The sequence below is a fragment of the Zootoca vivipara genome, chromosome 3 (assembly GCF_963506605.1).
Source record: "Zootoca vivipara chromosome 3, rZooViv1.1, whole genome shotgun sequence".
Taxonomy (NCBI): Eukaryota; Metazoa; Chordata; class Lepidosauria; order Squamata; family Lacertidae; genus Zootoca; species Zootoca vivipara.
In genome coordinates, this window is record NC_083278.1 from 58,259,855 (window position 1) to 58,279,839 (window position 19,985).

The following is a 19,985-nucleotide window of genomic DNA, read 5'->3' on the forward strand; positions in this document are numbered from 1 at the left end:
GAAACCTGGATACTAATTTACCCTCTTCCCTGAGCTACAAGTCCCTGCAACCATAACAAACTTCAGTTACTGGGATTCTTTGTGGGAAGCCATGTCCCAAGTCAGGAGGCTTTGATTTGAGGAATAGCTTGTGGAGGGTCTTCTTGTGTCTGATGTTACACTTCCTGCCACATGCACAAGCTCCTGCATGTGAGGTTTGTTCTATTGGGATCTTTATTGACTGGCATTATTTTATTTCATTTTTCTGTTGTAAGCCGCCCAGAGTGGCTGGGGAAACCCAGCCAAATGGGCGGGGTATAAATAATAAATTATTATTATTATTATTATTACTGTGTTCTGAACTGTGGTTTTGAATGGGTTTGCAAGGGTCCTAGCACTGAGGATGTGATGCCACCGAATATTACCACTCCCACATCCCTCCAATGCCAGATGTCACACTTGCCCATTTGTAGCCAGTGGAAGGCCTTGCATGGTTTTACTGTGCCACCTGCATTTCTCGAACCACTTACAAGTGCAAGCTTTCTGGGTGCACCAGTCAAAGTTAGTCTGGGAAACTTACATGAATAGAATGCCAACACAGGCCAAATCCTTATCAAAATTAGCCTCATGGGCCAAATTTGACACATGGGTGGTTCTGTCCACCTGTTAATCACCTGACATCACAATGGCATCAGGCTGAAGGTGCTTTGAAATCCTGAAGTTGGGACTTCAAAGCACCTTGCAAAGCACAGTTAAAACAAAAGTCGTCCCCGCTCCATTTTAGCAGAGGATTGTATGCAAACCTTCCTGAACCAGTCTACACAGTCATGTACCACTGTTTGCCCCATAATTAAGCAAACAAATTTGGAAATCTGAATGGCCTTAAACCAGGCATCCCCAAACTTCGGCCCTCCAGATGTTTTGGACTACAATTCCCAACTTCCCTGACCACTGGTACTGTTAGCTAGGGATCATGGGAGTTGTAGGCCAAAACATCTGGAGGGCCGCAGTTTGGGGAAGCCTGCCTTAAACTGTCAGCTCAATTTAAACATTATATAACCGAGGATAGGATCAGACTGCTAATATGATTAAGATAATAAAGCATGCTAAAATGTACTTTAAAAGCTAATCAGTGATAAACAGCAATAAACATTAATTGCCACATCACTCAAAAGCAACATGTTTTAATTTAAAAGCCATGAAGATTCCAATTATGTTTTCGGAGGAGTTTGCAAAATAAAATGGCTTCGCCCCAAATAATATTAAAGCATTATTTTGCATTGAAAATGCTTTTAACCAGTTTTTTTAAACATCAGCAAAATCTGGGGATATTACAGATATTAAATTAACCTGTATTCTATAATAGTTGTCTGGCTAAGTATCTTTAATCTCTTTTCATTCTTTTTGCTATACATATTCTAAAGTCAAAGCTTGAAGTATTGTATCTAATCAGTCACACATAACACACCATGTCTTAAGCGGGCAACTGGAAAGTAAAGAGACAATAGAACAGCCTTTGTTTAATTGATGCGCCTTGACCATAATGTAAATAAGGAAATATTAAGTTGTCAATTATAGATAATTGTCATAAGATAACAATTACTATTGGGAGCAATTCCAGTGATTTTCCCCCCGCCAAGAATGCATGTCCAATGTCCAATGCAACTGGACTTCTCCGCGAACCTTCCCCTTTGCAGGAGGTGGGACCGATTCAGATGGTCCGCCCCCACCACTTGATGGATCCAAATGGTTTCCAGAGTAGGGGATGCTTTATCCCATGTTGATGGCCTTTCAGCTGATTCCCTGGTGGCCCACAGGAATGTGGAGTTAACCAGGGCTATTGACCGTTTTGCTCCGAAGCGCCCTCTCCGATTGCATGGAGCCCAAACAGCCCTGTGGTTTTCCATGGATCTGAGGGCAATGAAACAATCGCTGAGACGGCTAGAGCGCCGGTGGCGGATAACTCATTCTGAAGCTGACCAGACACGGGTTAGAGCTCAATGTCGAGCCTACCAAGTGGCGGAAGCGACGGCGAAGAAGACATTCTTTGCCACCTCTATTGCATCTGCAGAAAACAGCAGCAGAAGACTCTTTCAGGTGGTTCGCAATTTAGCGGAACCACCTGCTCCATCGGGGACCAGTACAGGCCCCATTATCTCCTGCAATGATTTTGCAAAGTTTTTTGCAGATAAAGTCGCTCAGATTCAGGAAGAGGTAGACTCCACCGTGGGAGCAGGGCTGGGGTGGGGGAGTGCTAGAGCCCTGTCTAGTCAAGTTGTGTGGGATCAATTCCAATCTGTTACCTCCAAGGATGTGGACAGGCTGCTTGGACGAGTGAAACCAACCACCTGTCTCCTTGATCCTTGCCCATCAGAGCCGTCTTTCCTACTGGGGCTACTGGCGCGTTGCCCCAGGGTGCCAGCCTCTCAGGGACGCCCCAGCGAGTGGGGGGAGCTGCGCGGCTTTGCCAGCGGCCTCCCCTTTCCCTGCCGCCACCGCGTCCTCCTCTCCCCCAGCGCCACATCCTCCTCTCCCCATGCCTCCGTCGCCGTCGGGGAGCAAGCGCCCATCCTCCGCCTCCCCAAGACGCATCATGGCGCTACGCCGGGACGCCACCGGCTTATAGGCTGCACACAATGCACCCTCTGCCTGGCTCCCTCTGACCGGCTCCCGTTGCGCGCAGCCTACAAGCTGGCGGTGTCCCGGCGCAGTGCCATGATGCGTCTTGAGGGGGCGGAGGACGGGTGCTTGGTCCCCGGCGGCGGCAGCAGAGGCATAGGGAGAGGAGGACGCAGCAGCCTTGGCCGCTGCTCTGGGCCGGGCGATGCAGTGGTGGGGTACGAGCCCACCCAAGGCAGAGCGCCGGAGCAGGAGCCACGATGACCTGGGCGCCGGGAGGGGGGCAGGTACATCGGGATCAGGGATGTCCTCCAGTTGGGGTGGCTGGAGAAGCTGGCTTCTTGAGATGGGCGCTGTGGATTTCATTTGCTTGAAGGGGGGGCAGGGCGCCAAAGGGGTCTCTGAACCACGGCACTGAATAGGCTTAAGACGCCCCTGTTGCCCATCCTGGCTTATAAAAGCTAGCCGGGAAGGGATGGGCGATGGGCTTTGCGGGGTGGTGAATGCGGGGTGGTGAATGCGGGGTGGTGAATGTGAGGGAGCCTTCCCAGACCCGCTAAAAGAGGCGGTCATTAAACCACTTCTTTAAAAACCATCTTTAGATGCGGCCAATATGGCCAACTATTGCCCAGTCTCAAATCTTCAATTCTTGGGTAAGGTGAGTGAGCGAGTGGTTGCTGAACAACTCCAGGCACGCCTGGAAGAAGCAGACCATTTGGATCCCTTCCAGTCAGGATTCAGGTGTCATCATGGGAAACTGCCTTGGGCGCACTGGTCGATGATCTCCGGCAGGCTAGGGACAAAGGTGAGAGCTGTTTCCTAATTCTGCTGGATCTCTCAGCAGCTTTTGACACCATCGACCATAACATCCTTCTAGACCGTCTAGAGGGGTTGGGAGCTGGGGGCACTGCTGTACAGTAGTTCCGCTCCTTCCTCCTGGGCCGTGTTCAGAAAGTGGTGTTGGGGGATAAGTGTTGAATCCTGACAAGACAGAAGTACTGTTTTGGGGGGACAGGAGGTGGGCAGGTGTGGGGGACTCCGTGGTCCTGAATGGGGTAACTGTGCCCCTGAAGGACCAGGTGCGCAGCGTGGGAGTCATTTTGGACTCACAGCTGTCCATGGAGGTGCAGGTCAATTCTGTGTCCAGGGCAGCTACACAGGCTGAGTCCCTACCTGCCTGCGGACTGTCTCACATCTAAGAAAATAATAATAATCACAACTACCGATACCATTTTTTCAAGAGGTCCAAAGGAGTATGCAGCATGGGAAACAAGAACAAAGCTCTGGAAGACCATAGCCTGTTGATACAAGATTGGATCCAGGTATATGTGTGCTCTGGTATATGCGTGCTCTGGATATGTGTAGATATCCAGTCATTTAAGCTAGTCTTCAGAGGCTCTTTTCTGGTTACCCAGCCTTTAGCAGTTGGCCAAGTGTTATTCAGGGACCAGATCTTGTCTGTGCTGATGCCCCACTTGTGAAATACTCTTTCCAGATATATCTATCAGGTGTCTCGTCTGTTAAATTTCACACAGCAGGTCAAAAGGGTTTCATATGACCAAGCTTTTTATTGCATACCAATATTAATTTTGTTATTTCAGAGCTTTTACTGCTGCTCTTTGGCATTATGTGCTTCTATGGTTTTATTGTACTTCTGTTGTTTATAACAATCCATATATATGATGGAGCATACAGCCACCCTTACGCGAAGAGAGTTTCCCTTCCTTTCCTCTCCCCTGCAGTCCTCTATACACACTCAGATGTGCTCTGGAGGATCCCCCAGCCCCTTGGAGTAGATTTTGGATGATAACCAGTGGGCTGAAAGAGAGAAAAGGCAATCTCATTGCTCAAGCAGAAGACTGTAGTAGAGGCAGATGGACACTGTTGGATTTCAACCATTGTGTTCTCATACTAGAATTTTATGGTGTTTCTTATAAAGTTATTCCTTAGAAGCCAGAATAGAAACAATTCAAATTATTTAAATAAGTAATTAGAGCAAAGTCTCTTCTCTCTGTGAACTGTTTTTAAAAACTGTTTTAAATCCCAAAGCATACTAACTGCATGTTCCCCTTGAACTCAATAGGACTTACTTCTGCATTGGCATGTTTAGAATTGGGCTGTTAGCCAGTTAACTTCTGTGCTCCTCTTATTTGAACTTTTTTGCTCATGCAGTATTAAGCAGATTAACAGAGGGTGACAAGGTTAAGCACTTGTAAAAACTATTTACACACGATCTCTTTAGATCAGCAGCACTGGAAGAAAACTTACACTGTTTGGGGTAGTGAATGGATGGAAGTGTTACTTCAGAGTAACACATTTTCTGCGCATGAGGATGCTTAAATTGACAGTCTGTTCAAGGGTTATGCATATGTGCTTATTTATAGTCTCTTGCTGAATGCGCCTCTCGCACACTTCATTCTGTGAACAAATAGTTTTCCTGGATTAGAAAAGTGTGTGTTTGTAAGCATTGTCACATGGCAAGTTATACCTGCTGAGAGGCATAAGGAGCAACAGCTTGTTCCCTCCTAGGAATGAAGAGCTATAGTTATGGGCTGGCTATGTTGTTTTTCTCTTCACAACAAACCCTTGATTCTTTCATGACAAGATTTAAATAGTTTATACGTAGCATACTGTGCAAAACAGTCAATAGTTCATGCTTCAGTACATTGCTGAATGAATTAATCTGAACATCAATAGGTGAGATGCCAAGGACTTGTGTTTTGCCAAGCAGGCAAAATGGGGGTTTTGTTTCCAGATCATGGGATGGAATGAACACACACTTAATTAATCTGAATGAAAAACAATATTCTGTTGATATGCTCTCTGATATTGGGAATCAATACATGAAGTTTCCTATTTAAAACAGTGTACTTTTAAATGGCCAGATCTGCTCAGAAAACTCTTGTTGCCAATATTGGATGAGCTTCTCTATTCTGATACGTTTATTCCTCCTCACCTTAATTTAGTTTGTAGACTCCTTGAGGTAGGGAACATCTTTTGATAACATTACTGGCACACTAATGGCACCATTTATTTTTAATGTCTGCTGCTTTCTTCCTCTTACTCCTGCCACGAAGAACAGATACAGTACAAGCTATATAACAGTTCTGCTGTTAAGATTATAAATATTTTGCATTTCCCTTAAGTGGTATGAAAATTCATGATTGTTAATAATAAATAATAGAGGTCAGGAGGAATTGCCTGCCTGTTTTGTTATCCTTTATTTCCGTATCTTCAAAATGCAAGGAAGAAGGGCATCAGAACTGGAAATTATGTTTTATAGACCTTTACAGGAACAGTATTGCAAAATTATGTGGCAGCTCTTCTTTCATAGGCCCAACAATTAGCTTTCTCCAAAGTCATTACTGATATAAGCTGCCTGAAGGTCTGAGATGTTTTCACGGTAGCACTGAATGTACCTCTCAACAAGAAGCAGTTTTTATAAAGCCACAGCCTTTTGTGGTTCCAATCTTAGTTTGGGGGGGGGGGGTTAGAAATGCACCAGGTGTTATCTTACAACTTAACACAAAATGTAGGCATAGCTGCCAAGTTCTCCCTTTTTTAAAGGGAAATTCCATCCATTTCCAGGAAGATTCTGGAACTCATCCCTGCAGGTGGGCTGGATGAGGTTGAACTGAAACTTAACCTAGAGAAGATGGAAGTCTTGTGGGTTGGGAAATTGGCCAATCTAGAAGGAGGTGTACAACCAGTTTTGGGTGGGTTTGCAGCCTTGTGGTTCTAGATTAGTCACTATCTATAGAAGTTCAGGTGACAGTGGTAGCCAGGGAAGTCTTTTTAGGAGTGTAGGAACTGCATATTTAGAGCACTTGAACCTTAGCCTTAGTTACTTATGCACGACTTATATGCAGGCTTAACTACTACAATTGCACTTGTGGAGTTGCCTTTGAAGACAATTCAGAAGCTTCAATTGGTGCAAAGCTGGCACCTGGTTGTTGTCAGAGTCAAGAAGATTAGAGCACGCAACAACAGTCATGCACCAGTTGCCGTTTCTGGGCCCATTTCAAAGTGCCTGTGTTAACCTTTAAAGCCCTAAGCAGTTTTGGACTAGATTAACATAAGGACCTTCTTCACCTGTACTATCTTATCCATTTGCTGAGATCTTTAGAGGCCCTGCTCATTTGCCTGCTGTTTTGTGTGTGTGTGTGTGTTTTTATTTTTTATTTTTAAAATTATTGATTTTTATCCACCCAGGTTGCAATGGTCTTTCCAAAATTTTAGAAATACTGAGAATGAACTTTACTAAAAGCTGTTATAGAACCTATCTACACATATGCATGAGATACTTTTGGACATACTGTAGTTAAAAATTTTTGTTTTGTTTTTATTGCTATCATGCCTTTTGCATAAACTCCCCAGCACCATCTCACTATTCCTGCCAACACTTTTCTTATGAGTCAGCTGAAAACCAAAAGTCTGTTGTTGTTTTTTTAAAAAAATGAAAACACATTTCTAGGCCACCTTTCTTGTACAAATGCAGGTGATAGATGTGAAAGCCTGTTTTCTAGGCTCAGCTATTGTCTAACCAAGACCTACTGTATATTCTGGGGTGGTCACTTCTGCATTTGTCTGGCCATTAGAGGTGGTAGGGATAGTCCCTCCTAAACGGAAATGACTAACAGCTGCACTAGTGGGGCAGATCCCAAAGGCACTCCAATCATAACCAGAAGACTACTGGTGCATAACTTTCAGGTGTCTAATCAAAACTGTAGAAGCTACAAGACTATGACTACTATGGTCCTCTGCTTTAGTAGCAACAGATGATTTGGCCCAAGTCAGCAGATGATTTGGCTTAACATCAGAATCGTCTGAATAATGATGAAAGTTGTTGTAGCTGCAAAGGAAAGAATTAGGAATAGTGAGGGTGGGAACTTGAGTGTTAGTTGACTTAGAAGAAGCAACTGATGAAACTGATTGAAACAGTATTTTGACTGAACACAGTGGGAGAAGCATAGCTGCCAAGTTTTCCCTTTTCTCGCGAGGAAGCCTATTCAGCATAAGGGAAAATCCCTTTAAAAAAGGGATAACTTGGAAGCTATGGGGAGAAGTCACAGTCTCAGTAAACAGCTTCCTTCTCATCTAGCCGCAAACTTCAGAGCCATTATACCAGGAATCCCCAAACTGTGGCCCTCCAGATGTTTTGGCCTACAACTCCCATGATCCCTAGCTAAGAGGACCAGTGGTCAGGGATTGTGGGAATTGTAGTCTAAAACATCTGGAGGGCCGAAGTTTGGGGATGTCTGCATTATACTATTGAAATTCAGGCAGGGCTATGTCACAGGGAGGTACTCATCTAATGCCAGTGCTCAGCTTTCTGATAGCATTATGCTAAGAGATGGATTTCCCAGTTGTTTTTCCCTTTCTGCAATTCTTACTCCTTGTTCTAATACTGAACTTGGTAGTCCCATTATTCCTACCACCGGGGAAGTGAAATGTGGCCAACCACAGATAAGTTAAGCACTTATGGTAAATAGGTGGGAGCAATGAGGACTGTTCTTCCCCTTTCTTCAGACAAATCCTCTCAGCTATAGAAGCAAAAAAAGGGCTCAGTTTGACGCTAGGAGCCAGCTCCAAGTCTGAACCTTTTTGCACTGTATAGCACACACCCAATCCCCACACCATGACATGTCCTTGGGGGTGGAACTTAAAATTTTGCAAAGCAAAAGCGTCTTAAAAGTATGTTTCTGGGTGTGAGGAATTCAAATCTGCAATTATTTTTTGTTATTGGACATTTAGCTTGGTTAATTTGAAGCACCACGGCTTTTGAATAACCAAAGAACTTAAATTTTACCTACTGAAAATGTCAAGTAATGCTAAATGCTACTACCACTAAATAATTATATTCATATATAATATAACTGCAAGTACTTGGCAATCATTTTTAATGATTTCTATGTAATTTTACACACATTTTACTTACCAGCAGAACTAAATTATTAATTTAACCAAAATATCATTTGAATTCCCAAGTCATGTTACAGCTTTTCAGCACCCTTCATCTTTGGAATTTGAAAGTTGAAAAATTCAACACATCCTATTGCTACAAGGTTCCTGTTGCAGACTGATTGGAGGTAAAGTGAAGGGGGCTGGGAGTGCACCAGAAGATTCTGAGTGCCCAGCTGTTCATGTTGTTTAGTCATTTAGTCGTGTCCGACTCTTCGTGACCCCATGGACCAGCGCACGCCAGGCACTCCTGTCTTCCACTGCCTCCTGCAGTTTGATCAAACTCATGTTCGTAGCTTCAAGAACACTGTCCAACCATCTCATCCTCTGTCGTCCCCTTCTCCTTGTGCCCTCAATCTTTCCTAACATCAGGGTCTTTTCCTCTCAAAAGTCTCCTCCAGCACCATACTTTTAACATACTTTTGAGACGCTTCACTGAAGAAATAAGCAAAATTTAAGCTGTTCATAATATTACTCAACTACAGAATGCTACAATAATGCTATCACTGATTAATCCAGCTGTGCACTTATTCCATATAATATAAAATGTCCTACCAATCAAATGAAGAGCTCATTTTTGTCTTCACTTTTTATACAAGGTCCTGAACATACAAAGATCATCAACATCCAACATTGTTGCTCTTCCTATACAGTATTTACTGTAGGGCAGTGTTTGGTTTGTTCTGTGGTTTACCAAGCTTGTGTGAGGCAATGGCAAAGTCTAATGGGACTGGCCGGCCCAAAGTGATAATGTGACGTAGAGCATGCCCCAGCATTCTCTGCAACTCACAAGGCTTCCTCAGCAGGCAATTTGAATAATTAATTTAGGGCACAAAGTCAGTGCTATACAGCAAACAAAATAAATGACATCCACCATGTTAGTCAAACAGACCAGCACATTATGTATGAGACTTTTCTTCAGTATATAATATATCAGGACATGACACTTTAGTCAGTTGACAACTGTACTACGTTCTGTATTCGTTTGGTGTCTGTAAGGGCCTCTGTTCACCAACACAGAGGGTGGTCAGTATTCCTTTAGGTGAAGATCAACTAGTTCCTCTGTTCTAAACAGTTAAGAATAGAGTTGCTTATAAAATGTAGGAAATGCTTTCTGGAATTTAGCCAATATAAGTTTTTGATCTTCGCTTGATCTTTATTTTCACTAATCCTTTTCTTTTTGTGTTCTTTCCTTTTGTTGATCTGCCAAGATTCTGTCACTCTTGTTCTTCCTTCTCTGTCTGTCTTGGTCTTGCTCTAAAAATATCTTTGCTAAGTTTAATTAAACATTTTACCATATTTGCCAAGAGCAAGTTCCCATAGTGACATAGAATTTCTCATCGAAGTGCCCTGGAAATTAATAAGGGTTTATTGTAACCTTTAAGATTTTATTTTCCAAGGTTTCTTACATCACTCCAGGCAGTTTCTGTTATGATCCCCATGTCGGTCTCCAGGCTATTATTGTTATTTATTTATTTATTGCCTGACCTCTGCCCTAAGGTCCCAGAGTGAGTTGCAACATCAAAATACAACATTAAAAAACAGTTTATAACTTGCAATCATAAAAAAATACAATCCTAAAACACATACCCCAAGTGTCAAAAGCCAAGATAAAGCATTGCGCCTTCAGCATTTTTTTCCCATCACCATCCCTCTCTCCCCTAAATAAAAAATAAAAAATTCCCCCGTCATTTCGTGGCATTTTAGTTGGTCCTAATAAATGTATTACTGTGGTTTGGCCATTTTGAGAACAGCATGCTGGACTAGATGGGCCATTGGCCTGATCCAGCAGGCTCTTCTTGAATTATTAAACAAAAAATAGCAAAAGGGTGGGTTGAGATATGTTAGAAAGGCCCCAGTATGGGCCATGGAGTAACATCAGAAATGTAGAAAACATAATTTCAGAATTATAATAGGAACATTGATTTCATGACTCATGATATTGATGTACCCCATGCTACATGTTTGTACTATGGCCCCCAAAAATGATGTTTGACCTCTGACTCTGTCTAGTTACTAGCATTTTTAATTCAAAAGTTGGCCATCCTAGAGGCTGGTTAAGCCTGTGGGCTTGGCAGGCCCCCTTTATAAACATGAGCCGCTATAGCACATTGAGTTTCGAGTGTTTCTAAGACTAAGGTGAAATTGAGTCTCCTTTGTTATTTTTGCTATTGGATCCCACATGTTGTTTAAGTAATCTTGCTACATTTATAGTATTTGAATTGTTTGTTTGGTATGTTACTGGTATTATAGGTTTTTTCTATGTTGTTATGAATTTTTTGTTATGTTATTATTAGATTGTTTTTGCAGTGTTTGTTTGAAATATGTCCCTGTTTCTTTGTTGTGAGCTCCTTAGAGCATGATTTTTTTTGTGGGAAAGCAGCATATAAATCATGAATGAACAACAAAGAGTTTACCTCGTGGTTTCCACCCTTTATGACACCGTTTAAATATGCCAACGATAGATTTTTGAAATCCTGGTATGAAGAGTATTCATTCTGCTTCCTGAACTAGACTTCCATATGTCACCAAATGTTTTGAAAACGGTCTTTTAAGTCAACATGTTCTGAGATTATAGTGGGTATGTTTCCTGAGACTTAAAAACTTGAGAAATTGCTGACTAGCCAGCAGAAAGAACAGACTCGCGGGATTATGTTTGCACGGCTGCAACTACTTGTGAATGCTAGCAAAGAGAAGGATGGTGGCTTCTTCTCATGTGCTGCGAGAGCAGAGGATGATTCAGATTGGGGTTCTGCATAAGGCTCCCATACCTAATAATCTGGCCCTGAAGGGTCAGGCATATAAAACTGATGTTAGGAAAGAAAGTTGTGTTTCCTACAATAAAAAAGTCATTCTTTATGGGGGGATAAAAGAAATCCTGGATGGTCTCCAAATGTCAACAAGATTATAATCAGCTAATTTGTTTCAGGAGGAATTTGACAGTTTGAACATTTTACCGTAAACCACCATCCCTCTCCTTCAGCACGTTCCCTTCCTCCTCCATTAATTTTGGCAAAGTTAATGGCACTATCTCCATCATCCTAATACTCCTATGCACACAACCCCTTTGGGCAGAGAGGCATGTATTTTCCTCTGTCAGGCAGCATCGCAAAAGATATTATTGACCAAAGAGGAAGATTTCCTAATGAAGCTATAATTCATTGAAACACATGATACCTGCAATTACATGAAACATCCTTTTGTTTTGTTTTTTTAAAAAAACAACAACAAACCTCCAGGCCTTTGGTTTATTTTCTCATTCAGACACAAGCCCTTCTGCTCCTTATTACCCCCAAGCTATGAATGAGTTTGGGCATTCATCAAATCCCCTGACTCCTGGTTTCACCCACTCTCATCCCACACCTGCAAACCTGAAAAGCCAACTCTTCTGGCTGACCTCTTCTTACCCATCCCATCTTCACTGTCAGCATTGCTGTATAAAAATAACTCAGTGGAACACTTTTTAAACAAGGGAATAAAAGAAGGCACTTTTCTGGTAGATAGTTTCAGAACACAGCAAAACAATATCCACTGTTGGTTGCAGTAATGTTTCTGAAGACCAGTTGTTGGAGAGTGCAGGAGGGCAGAACAGCCAATCTCTCTCCACAGGAACCTTTGAAAATTGTATCTCTGGGAGGGAAACAACTCCCAGAATTTTGGTTGGGAAGCCATGAATGTTTGAAGTGGTATCATAGCACTTTATGGTGTGAATGCAGCCTGGATCTTGTCCAAACTTTATGGTTCTAATACTCTTCCTCTGAACAGTTGGAAAAAGTGAATTTCACACACTGGTAAGGTAGTCACGCTCACATGCTCATAAGCCACATGTCACCCCCACAAATGTGGAGAGAGGGCAGGACAGAACTCCCAAGGCAGGTAAGTCAACGAGGGCACAAAGAAGGCATACTGCAAAGTGTGACTGACTTGTGACTGTTTCCCATGTCTCCCCTACTCCCATCCCTTGTCATGCCTCGGCTGTCGTGCCCTAACACTTCTCCTCCAGTAGTGGGAAGCAGTGCCTACCTCTCACACAGGGACTCCATGGCAGCATTGCTGTTGTTTCCATCTCTATGGGCAGGTAGCAGGAGCAGCATAAGCAAAGGCTGAACATCAGAGAATGCATGCGATGTATGAGGACAGCCAATCAGCCTGCCCACACTGGAGAGGGTCCAGTGCAGGCCTCCCCACATAGGAATGGAAAGATGCTGGTGACTATCCTCTAACTTTCAGATGGTTGACCCGTGCTTTGCGTTTCATACAGTCACTGATACACAATTCACAAAAGAAAAAAGAAAGAAACCACACAAATCAGTTCTGTTTGTTTGTAGAGATGACAGTTTAGGCCATGATGGAAAGAACATAAATCAGTGAGCACGTCTTTCTTTCCATGGGCGTTTGATAACATCCTCTGACTGTAGGCCAAATATATGTCAGTACAATTTACTGTGCAATATAATGTCAATAACATATAAAGTGCTGTCTAATTAATAGGAGTGGGGTTTTTTCAGAAAACAAAAAGATCCTATTATGTAAACCAGAAAAGCAATGCTTCTTTCCTTTTACAACTTGCTAAAAGAAACGACAAAAATGCCACATATATTTTTCCGGACAGGAATAAAGGAAGAACTGCTTAAGTCAAGAATGGGGGTCCTCGGATCCTCCAGATGTTGTTGGACTCCAGTTCCCATCAGCCTCAGCATGGCCAATGGTCAGGTATGATACGAGCTGTAGTCCAGCAACATCGGAGGGGCATTGATTCCTCACCCCTGCTTTAAGTCTTACATATGAACCTGCCTTGTACTGAGTTACCTTATTGGTCCAGCAGCCCTGGGACCAGGGTCACCACCTTGAAGAAAATCCGGGGGGCGGGCAGACAAAGTTGGTTACATGGGAGGGAGGGTGGGAGGCAGGGAGGAAGAAGGGACAGCAGAAAAGAAACTTGAAACTAAATAGCGAAGCTCTGGACAATGTCTCTTGCTGTTGGAAGTACATGTGGCAAGACAGACTGTGCAACACACACACATGCGAACTTTGCAGAAGTAGGCAGAGAACACAAATCTCAGTTTCCTCCTCTTATTTGGAACGTTGAGATGCCTGGATTTCCTCTGGTCATTCCCCTCCCCCGCTGTGCAGGTGCCCCTTCTAGCTTCAATCGCAAGCCCCATAAGAAACATTTTTGGAGGTTTTTGCCCAATCCCAGCTCTCTTTTCATCCAACAACCCTTTTACAAGATCATTACAGGGCTTGTTTGAAAACAAAATCCAAACATGGCAAAGAAAGAAGGCAGCAATGCACATCAACTTGGGGGGAGGGGTTGGCTCTCTCAAATACTGGGGGGGGGCATGCACAAAGTGACCTGGCCCCTAGGATTTGGTGCCTATGCCTGTGATCAACTGGCAACCCCTTGAATTGGGAATTCCAAGGATTAAGCCAGGGACCTTCTACATGCAGAGCAAATCATTTACCCCTGAGCTATGAAAATAGCATTCAGATAATAGTGTGGTAATTAAGAATGTTGGTTCAGATAACTAAGGCCTAAACTGGAGGACAGGAAGCGTGAATGTTTAAATACAGTTACTGTAAAAGAAACTTCCAGATATACAGTTTCGAAAGATGTGGGAGTTGAAGTGAATGGTGATGAGATTAAGATCATTGTTCCATCCAAAGCAAGTACACTTTTCATCAGATAAAAGGAAAAAAGGAAAGTAAATTGTTCTGAAGATATCTCTAATGTGCTATCTATAAACACAAAGGGCACAATTCAATCAAAGTACTTCAGAGCAGAATCTTAGATGTGTTTAAAGTAAGCCCCATTGAAAGCAATGTGCCTTACTCCCTGTAAGAGTGTGTACAGAATTGTGGCCTCAAAGTCCTATTGCTTTTCGCAGAGGTGAAGCAAATTTATTTCCAATAGGACATAAAATTGCAGAGCTTTGGCTAGATTGTGCCCTAGATCAACTTGGACTGACCTTTCAACTTGCCATTGAGAAATAAATTATAAACGGAAGATTGTACATTACCAAGTAATTCGGAATGTGGTTTCAGTAAGAGGCGGGTGTATGTGTTAAAAGCCATTTAATAGATCCAACTTGCAATAAAAGAGATTCCAACTAAGCATTAGGAAGAGATTTCTGGCAGTAAGAGCTATTGAACAGTGGAATAGACTGCCTCAGAGGGTGGTAGATTCTCCTTCATTGGAGGTTTCTAAACAGTGGTTGGATAGCCATCTGCCAGGGATTCCTGCATTGCAGGGGGTTGGACCAGGGGGGCCTTGGGGTTCCTTCCAGCTCTACGATTCTATGATTTTAGTAGGCTCCTGTGTGATGACATGATTGTTTTTCTTTCATTGTATAGTCTGTTTATGAGGGCCCATTTTGTGCTTCTATATGCATGTTATAGAAAAAAAGGTGCATACTGACCATTCAGAAGTGTACCTGTATGTATGGTAGGAAGTACTTCATAGAGCAATATCAGTTCCATGGGTTGGTGGACTGTATGTATGAATCCCCCCTTTGCAAATCCTCACTGAATCAATTGGCCATCATTAACTAATCACATTATAATATTAATATGATACTTATACCTGTTGCATCAGTCATCACTGACAGTCACTGACAGATGGAAATTAAAATGCAACATGTTAAAATTCTGTTCATTGCCCTAGGCGTGTTCTAGTTGTTCATTTTGCCATTTCATGTTTAATCATTTACCTGATGGTTATGAGTAAAAATAATAATTAAACCCCAATTTAAAGAAATACATTAAGTTCTTTCGTAGGGGATGACTTAAAAGAAGGCATGGAATTATCAGGTTTATTAAAAATTTAAAATGTTCAGCAGAAGATAAACAACCACTCTCTTTTCTTGCACTGTATAAAAAGCAGGCAGAGAGATGTTGGGGTCATAATTTGCAAATACAAGTAGCATCCTGCTTTTAAAAGAGGCTCATAAACTGCTTTTTAAATTTGGGAAGGTAAAGAATAATTTGTAGGTTCTGTAGCTTCACCTGTGAGCTTAATTCCAAGGAAAAAAATAAGGTATACACATTCCTTCTTTGGATTAGAGTTAGCTTTGATTTGGGGTGCCTTCAGTTTGTCAGTATTTTGTAGGAGGGATTCAATAGATTTGTTTGATAAAAGTAAATTAATGTGCTCTGCCACCCTAGTGCAACAAATTCATTTTCTCAAAAAGTGGAATTTTTGTTGATTGGGAAGTGATGGGAAAATGCATAGAAAAGTGTGGGATGAATGAATGATTAACAGCAATATATGTTAATACCAGGCATCCTCAAACTTGGCCCGCCAGCTGTTTTGGGACTACAACTCCCATCATTCCTAGCTAACAGGACCAGTGATCAGGTATGATGGGAATTGTAGTCCCAAAACATCTGGAGGGCCGAGTTTGGGGGTGCCTGGTTAATACCCTGCAAGCAAATCAGAAACAATGCTCATTGTCTTATAACAGCCCTGAATACAAATCAATGAATCAGGGGTGCCAACTTGAATAAAATATTGGGGGGGGGAGTAAGCCCTGTCCTGCATAATCAATCACATGACATGGTGCATGGACACCATTTGAATGGCAATTGGGGGGCACCCCATATATATTTGGGGGGCAAAGACCCATTGGCCTAGTCTAGGAGTTGGCTCCTATGGAATGAATGCTCAATAAACAGGTCATTTGGAGGAGCCCTTGAGTAGTTGAGGGCAAAAAAAAATGTTGTTGAAGAGCTAAACTTAATGATGCAGTAGCAAGGGAAATTAAGGTTTCTAGGGTGCGCCCAAAGTAATTTACATATTTTCCAACTAAGGAAAGTTAGCTGAATCATAAGAAAGAGATTACTTGTTATTGGACATTTGTTGTTGAGAACCAAGCAGTCCCCCTCACCCTGTGCCCATGAAATGTGGAGAAATATGGCACTCAATCTATGTTGTCCATACCATAGATCTATGGGAAGCTGGAAAAAAATTGACTACTTCAAAATTCAACCACTAGTTAGAAGGGTGAAAAAACATAGGCAAAGCCAATGTACCCAACATTTATAACATTGAACTGAAGGCCAATAAGAAAAAGAGCCTTCAAGACATTAGTAGTTTTGCCGCAGAGTTTCATGTAGCAACTTCTGTATCGGAGCTACTTATCTTCAGCTTGTCTGAAAGGAAAACAACCACCATGTGCTTCCTCAAGACAGATGATATCAGCTTTGTGATGGACAGTGAAATTCTCTATCTGTAGACAGATGTCAAAGGGATGAAGGGTTGATAGAGGGACAGCATTGCTGACTTGTCCTTAGATGGTCATGGCTCTTACTGGAGGTTATGGAGGCATAAACTTTATGGTCATGTACGAGTCCTCCTGGGTATAGCCACAAGCATACGTTTAAGAGGATTTCAGCGTTTGAGCTGCATTGCTCTTAAACATCAGAATCAGGAATTTAAAGTTCGTGTGAAATGAACAATCAAGGTTACAAAAGAAATGACTGTTAAATAACTGCAGCCTGAATAACTCAGTTGGTTAGAGTGTAGTGCTGATAACGCCAAGGTTGCAGGTTCAATCCCCATATGGGACAGCTGCATTGCAGGGGATTGGACTAGAAGATCCTTGGGGCACCTTCCAATTCTACAATTCCATGATTCCATGATCATAGGCAGAATTAATGAACATCAACAAAGCATGTATGTCATTGGCACTTTGAACTGGGGGACAGGGCAATAATTTTGAAAAGGATGCCCATTGCAACTTGGTTTAAGCTGGCCAGGGCTGTGGCTACTTGTGGATAGCTCTGAATGTTTAGACATGGTTTCTCTACTAGTAGCATGCTAGGCTGCAAAACCCAAATTAGTTTGACCCAGTTAACATTGTCTGAATTCTGTGGAGACTCATCTTCACTTCTGGGGCAATAAGCAAGGGAAAAGACTTGCATTCACAATACTATATTTTATTATATTTTTAAAATATATATATATTAAGGGGATTTCCCAGCTCAAGAGGTAGAGAAAGGGAGAAAGCACACCTGTAAAATCTAGATATTAGTGCTAATTTGGCATAGAATTTGCTTCCTGTACCAAAACTTGCTGGAACACTTTGGAACACTTTCCCTTTTAAAAACAAAATACAAAAAAGCCCCAAAACCGCAAAAGCCTCTCCTTTTTGTTACTGTGTAACAATTAAAAAAAAGTCCTAACACCACAAAACTGTAGTTTCCCACTAGTTCAGGTCTTAACATGATTAGACTGTTTTGCGTTTAGACAAACATTGAAAATTGCTTCCACCTCTTTCCGATTCTTTTCTGCTGGCCTCAGACTGTGATTTATTGTCTGCCTCTCAAATGTGACAATTTTGTTGATATTCTTAACAATTACCACACCCACCAAACTATACTCTCAACACAGGCTTTCTCTCAACTTTTGTTCAGCTTGCTTGTTGGTATACCATGATTCAGATAGTAAACTCATTCTCTTTTGAAACAAAATAAAAAATAAAAAAAATTCCTTCCGGTAGCACCTTAGAGACCAACTAAGTTTGTCATTGGTATGAGCTTTCGTGTGCATACACATAATGGTTGGGTCAAGGTTGCTCAAAGTAGATTCAGAAAGGACCTGAGCTTCTAAAATATTACAGAGGTTGGAGTCTCTTTTGTACAGCAAAAGGCTAAAGCGCTTGGGGCTTCTTGTTCAGAAAAGAAAGACTTCAGGCCTTTAGTGATTCTGGGCAGTTTAGGGATCGAGTAGGATGGAGAACAAAAGGCATTAATCTAAGGCCTGAGAAATAAGAGCAATAGTCTGGAAGTGCCATAAGATCAGAGTACAAAAACAGGAATATAAAACCAACCACACTTGGAAGCAGAACAAAGATCCAGCTTAGTATTTTGACTGCCGAAACAAAAGATCTTGGAGCAGTGGAGAGAGCATTTTATTCCAAATCCCAGTGCAGAGACAGAACCATCTTTATACCTTAAACGGATATTTTTCTTGTACCACGTGAAGACAGAAGATGTGATCTGTCTGGGGCATCTATTGCACAAGTGATAAGTTTATTAAAATAAATTCCAAATATTTTAATAATTTTTAGAATGTACACAAAATAGTGGTTATTATAGAACAATGTATATCCTTATCATTGTCTCTTGCCTTCTTCTATCAGATGTTTAGTAAACCTTTAATCCATAGTCAGCTGTAACTTTTTTTTAAAAAAAAATGCTTTTATTATATATTATTCAACTAGCAGGGGAAAGTGTGACTTCCTAAGCACTGATATGGTCCGCAATTGTAATCCCACTCCCTTGCCTGGATTCAAGTCTGTCTTACAGGTTTCACTTTTTCAGTATGAGGAGAACGAGGTATCACTTTCCCCTGTTGATGTTCCTTGACATAAATCAGTGTGTTGACGGTGTGATATTTAACAAAAGGAACCTCTAACATTATGCAGCCACATACCAGCATGACATCTGTTGTAGGGAAAAGGTGTTGAGCAATGTTCATACAGATTGAAAAGTTATTTAGTACTTTACATGAACTTTTTGGCAGAGACAAAGGTGGAGGAAATCTCTGCATGGTCCAAGTTCTGCTACCTTTATCATCCTAACACATGCTCTTGGTTGGGAAAATGGGGAATGATTTCTAGGGCATAAAGCACAGATGATGGACTTGTGGCCCTCCAGATGTTGCTGCGCCCCATCTCCCATCAGCCCCAGCTAACATGGCCCAGGATGATGGGAATTTTAATCCAACAACATCTGGAGATCCACAGGTTCCCCATCTCTAGTGTAAAGTTTCAAAGTAAGTCTTCTTTATGAAGAAGCAGCATATGAAATAAACATCTGAGCTTACCTATTTTTTTCAGTCTGTAGCTCTTGTGTAAGGTACTGGAGTGAGGGTGTTCACAGCAGTAAGACACTGGTGCTCTACCACCTATGCCACCTGCATTGTTTCTAGGACAAACCTGGTAGACTGAGCTTGAATGATACCATCTAGGCTGTGGTACCAGCCTGCCTGAGACTCCAGTTGGCTGGTTCAAGGGGCATCAGGTCCTAGAAGAGTCTGGTCTTGTTCCTCAGCCTTAGCAACTCAATGTAGGGACTCTGCCTAGTTCCTGCTGTGTTCTCCTAATTGCTGCTTTTGATCATGGTGACCACTACTTGTCTTTGAACCTGCTTCTGACCTGAGTGACACTCTGTTGCTGCCTTGGCGCTTGACCTTTTCCCTGACCTTGATCACACACATGCCTTGGGCTGCTTTGAACCTCATTTGTTGCCCTGGAACTTGACCTTCTGCCTGATTTGGATCGTGCACCTGTTTGTGTGGACAACCAGTTCCTCGGGCCTCAGAACTTGATCTAAGAGAGTCAACAAATGGAACATAAGCTCTTTTAAATATAAATGTTGTTATAAGAATTGATTCCTTGAAACAGACCATGTGGCACATTTCC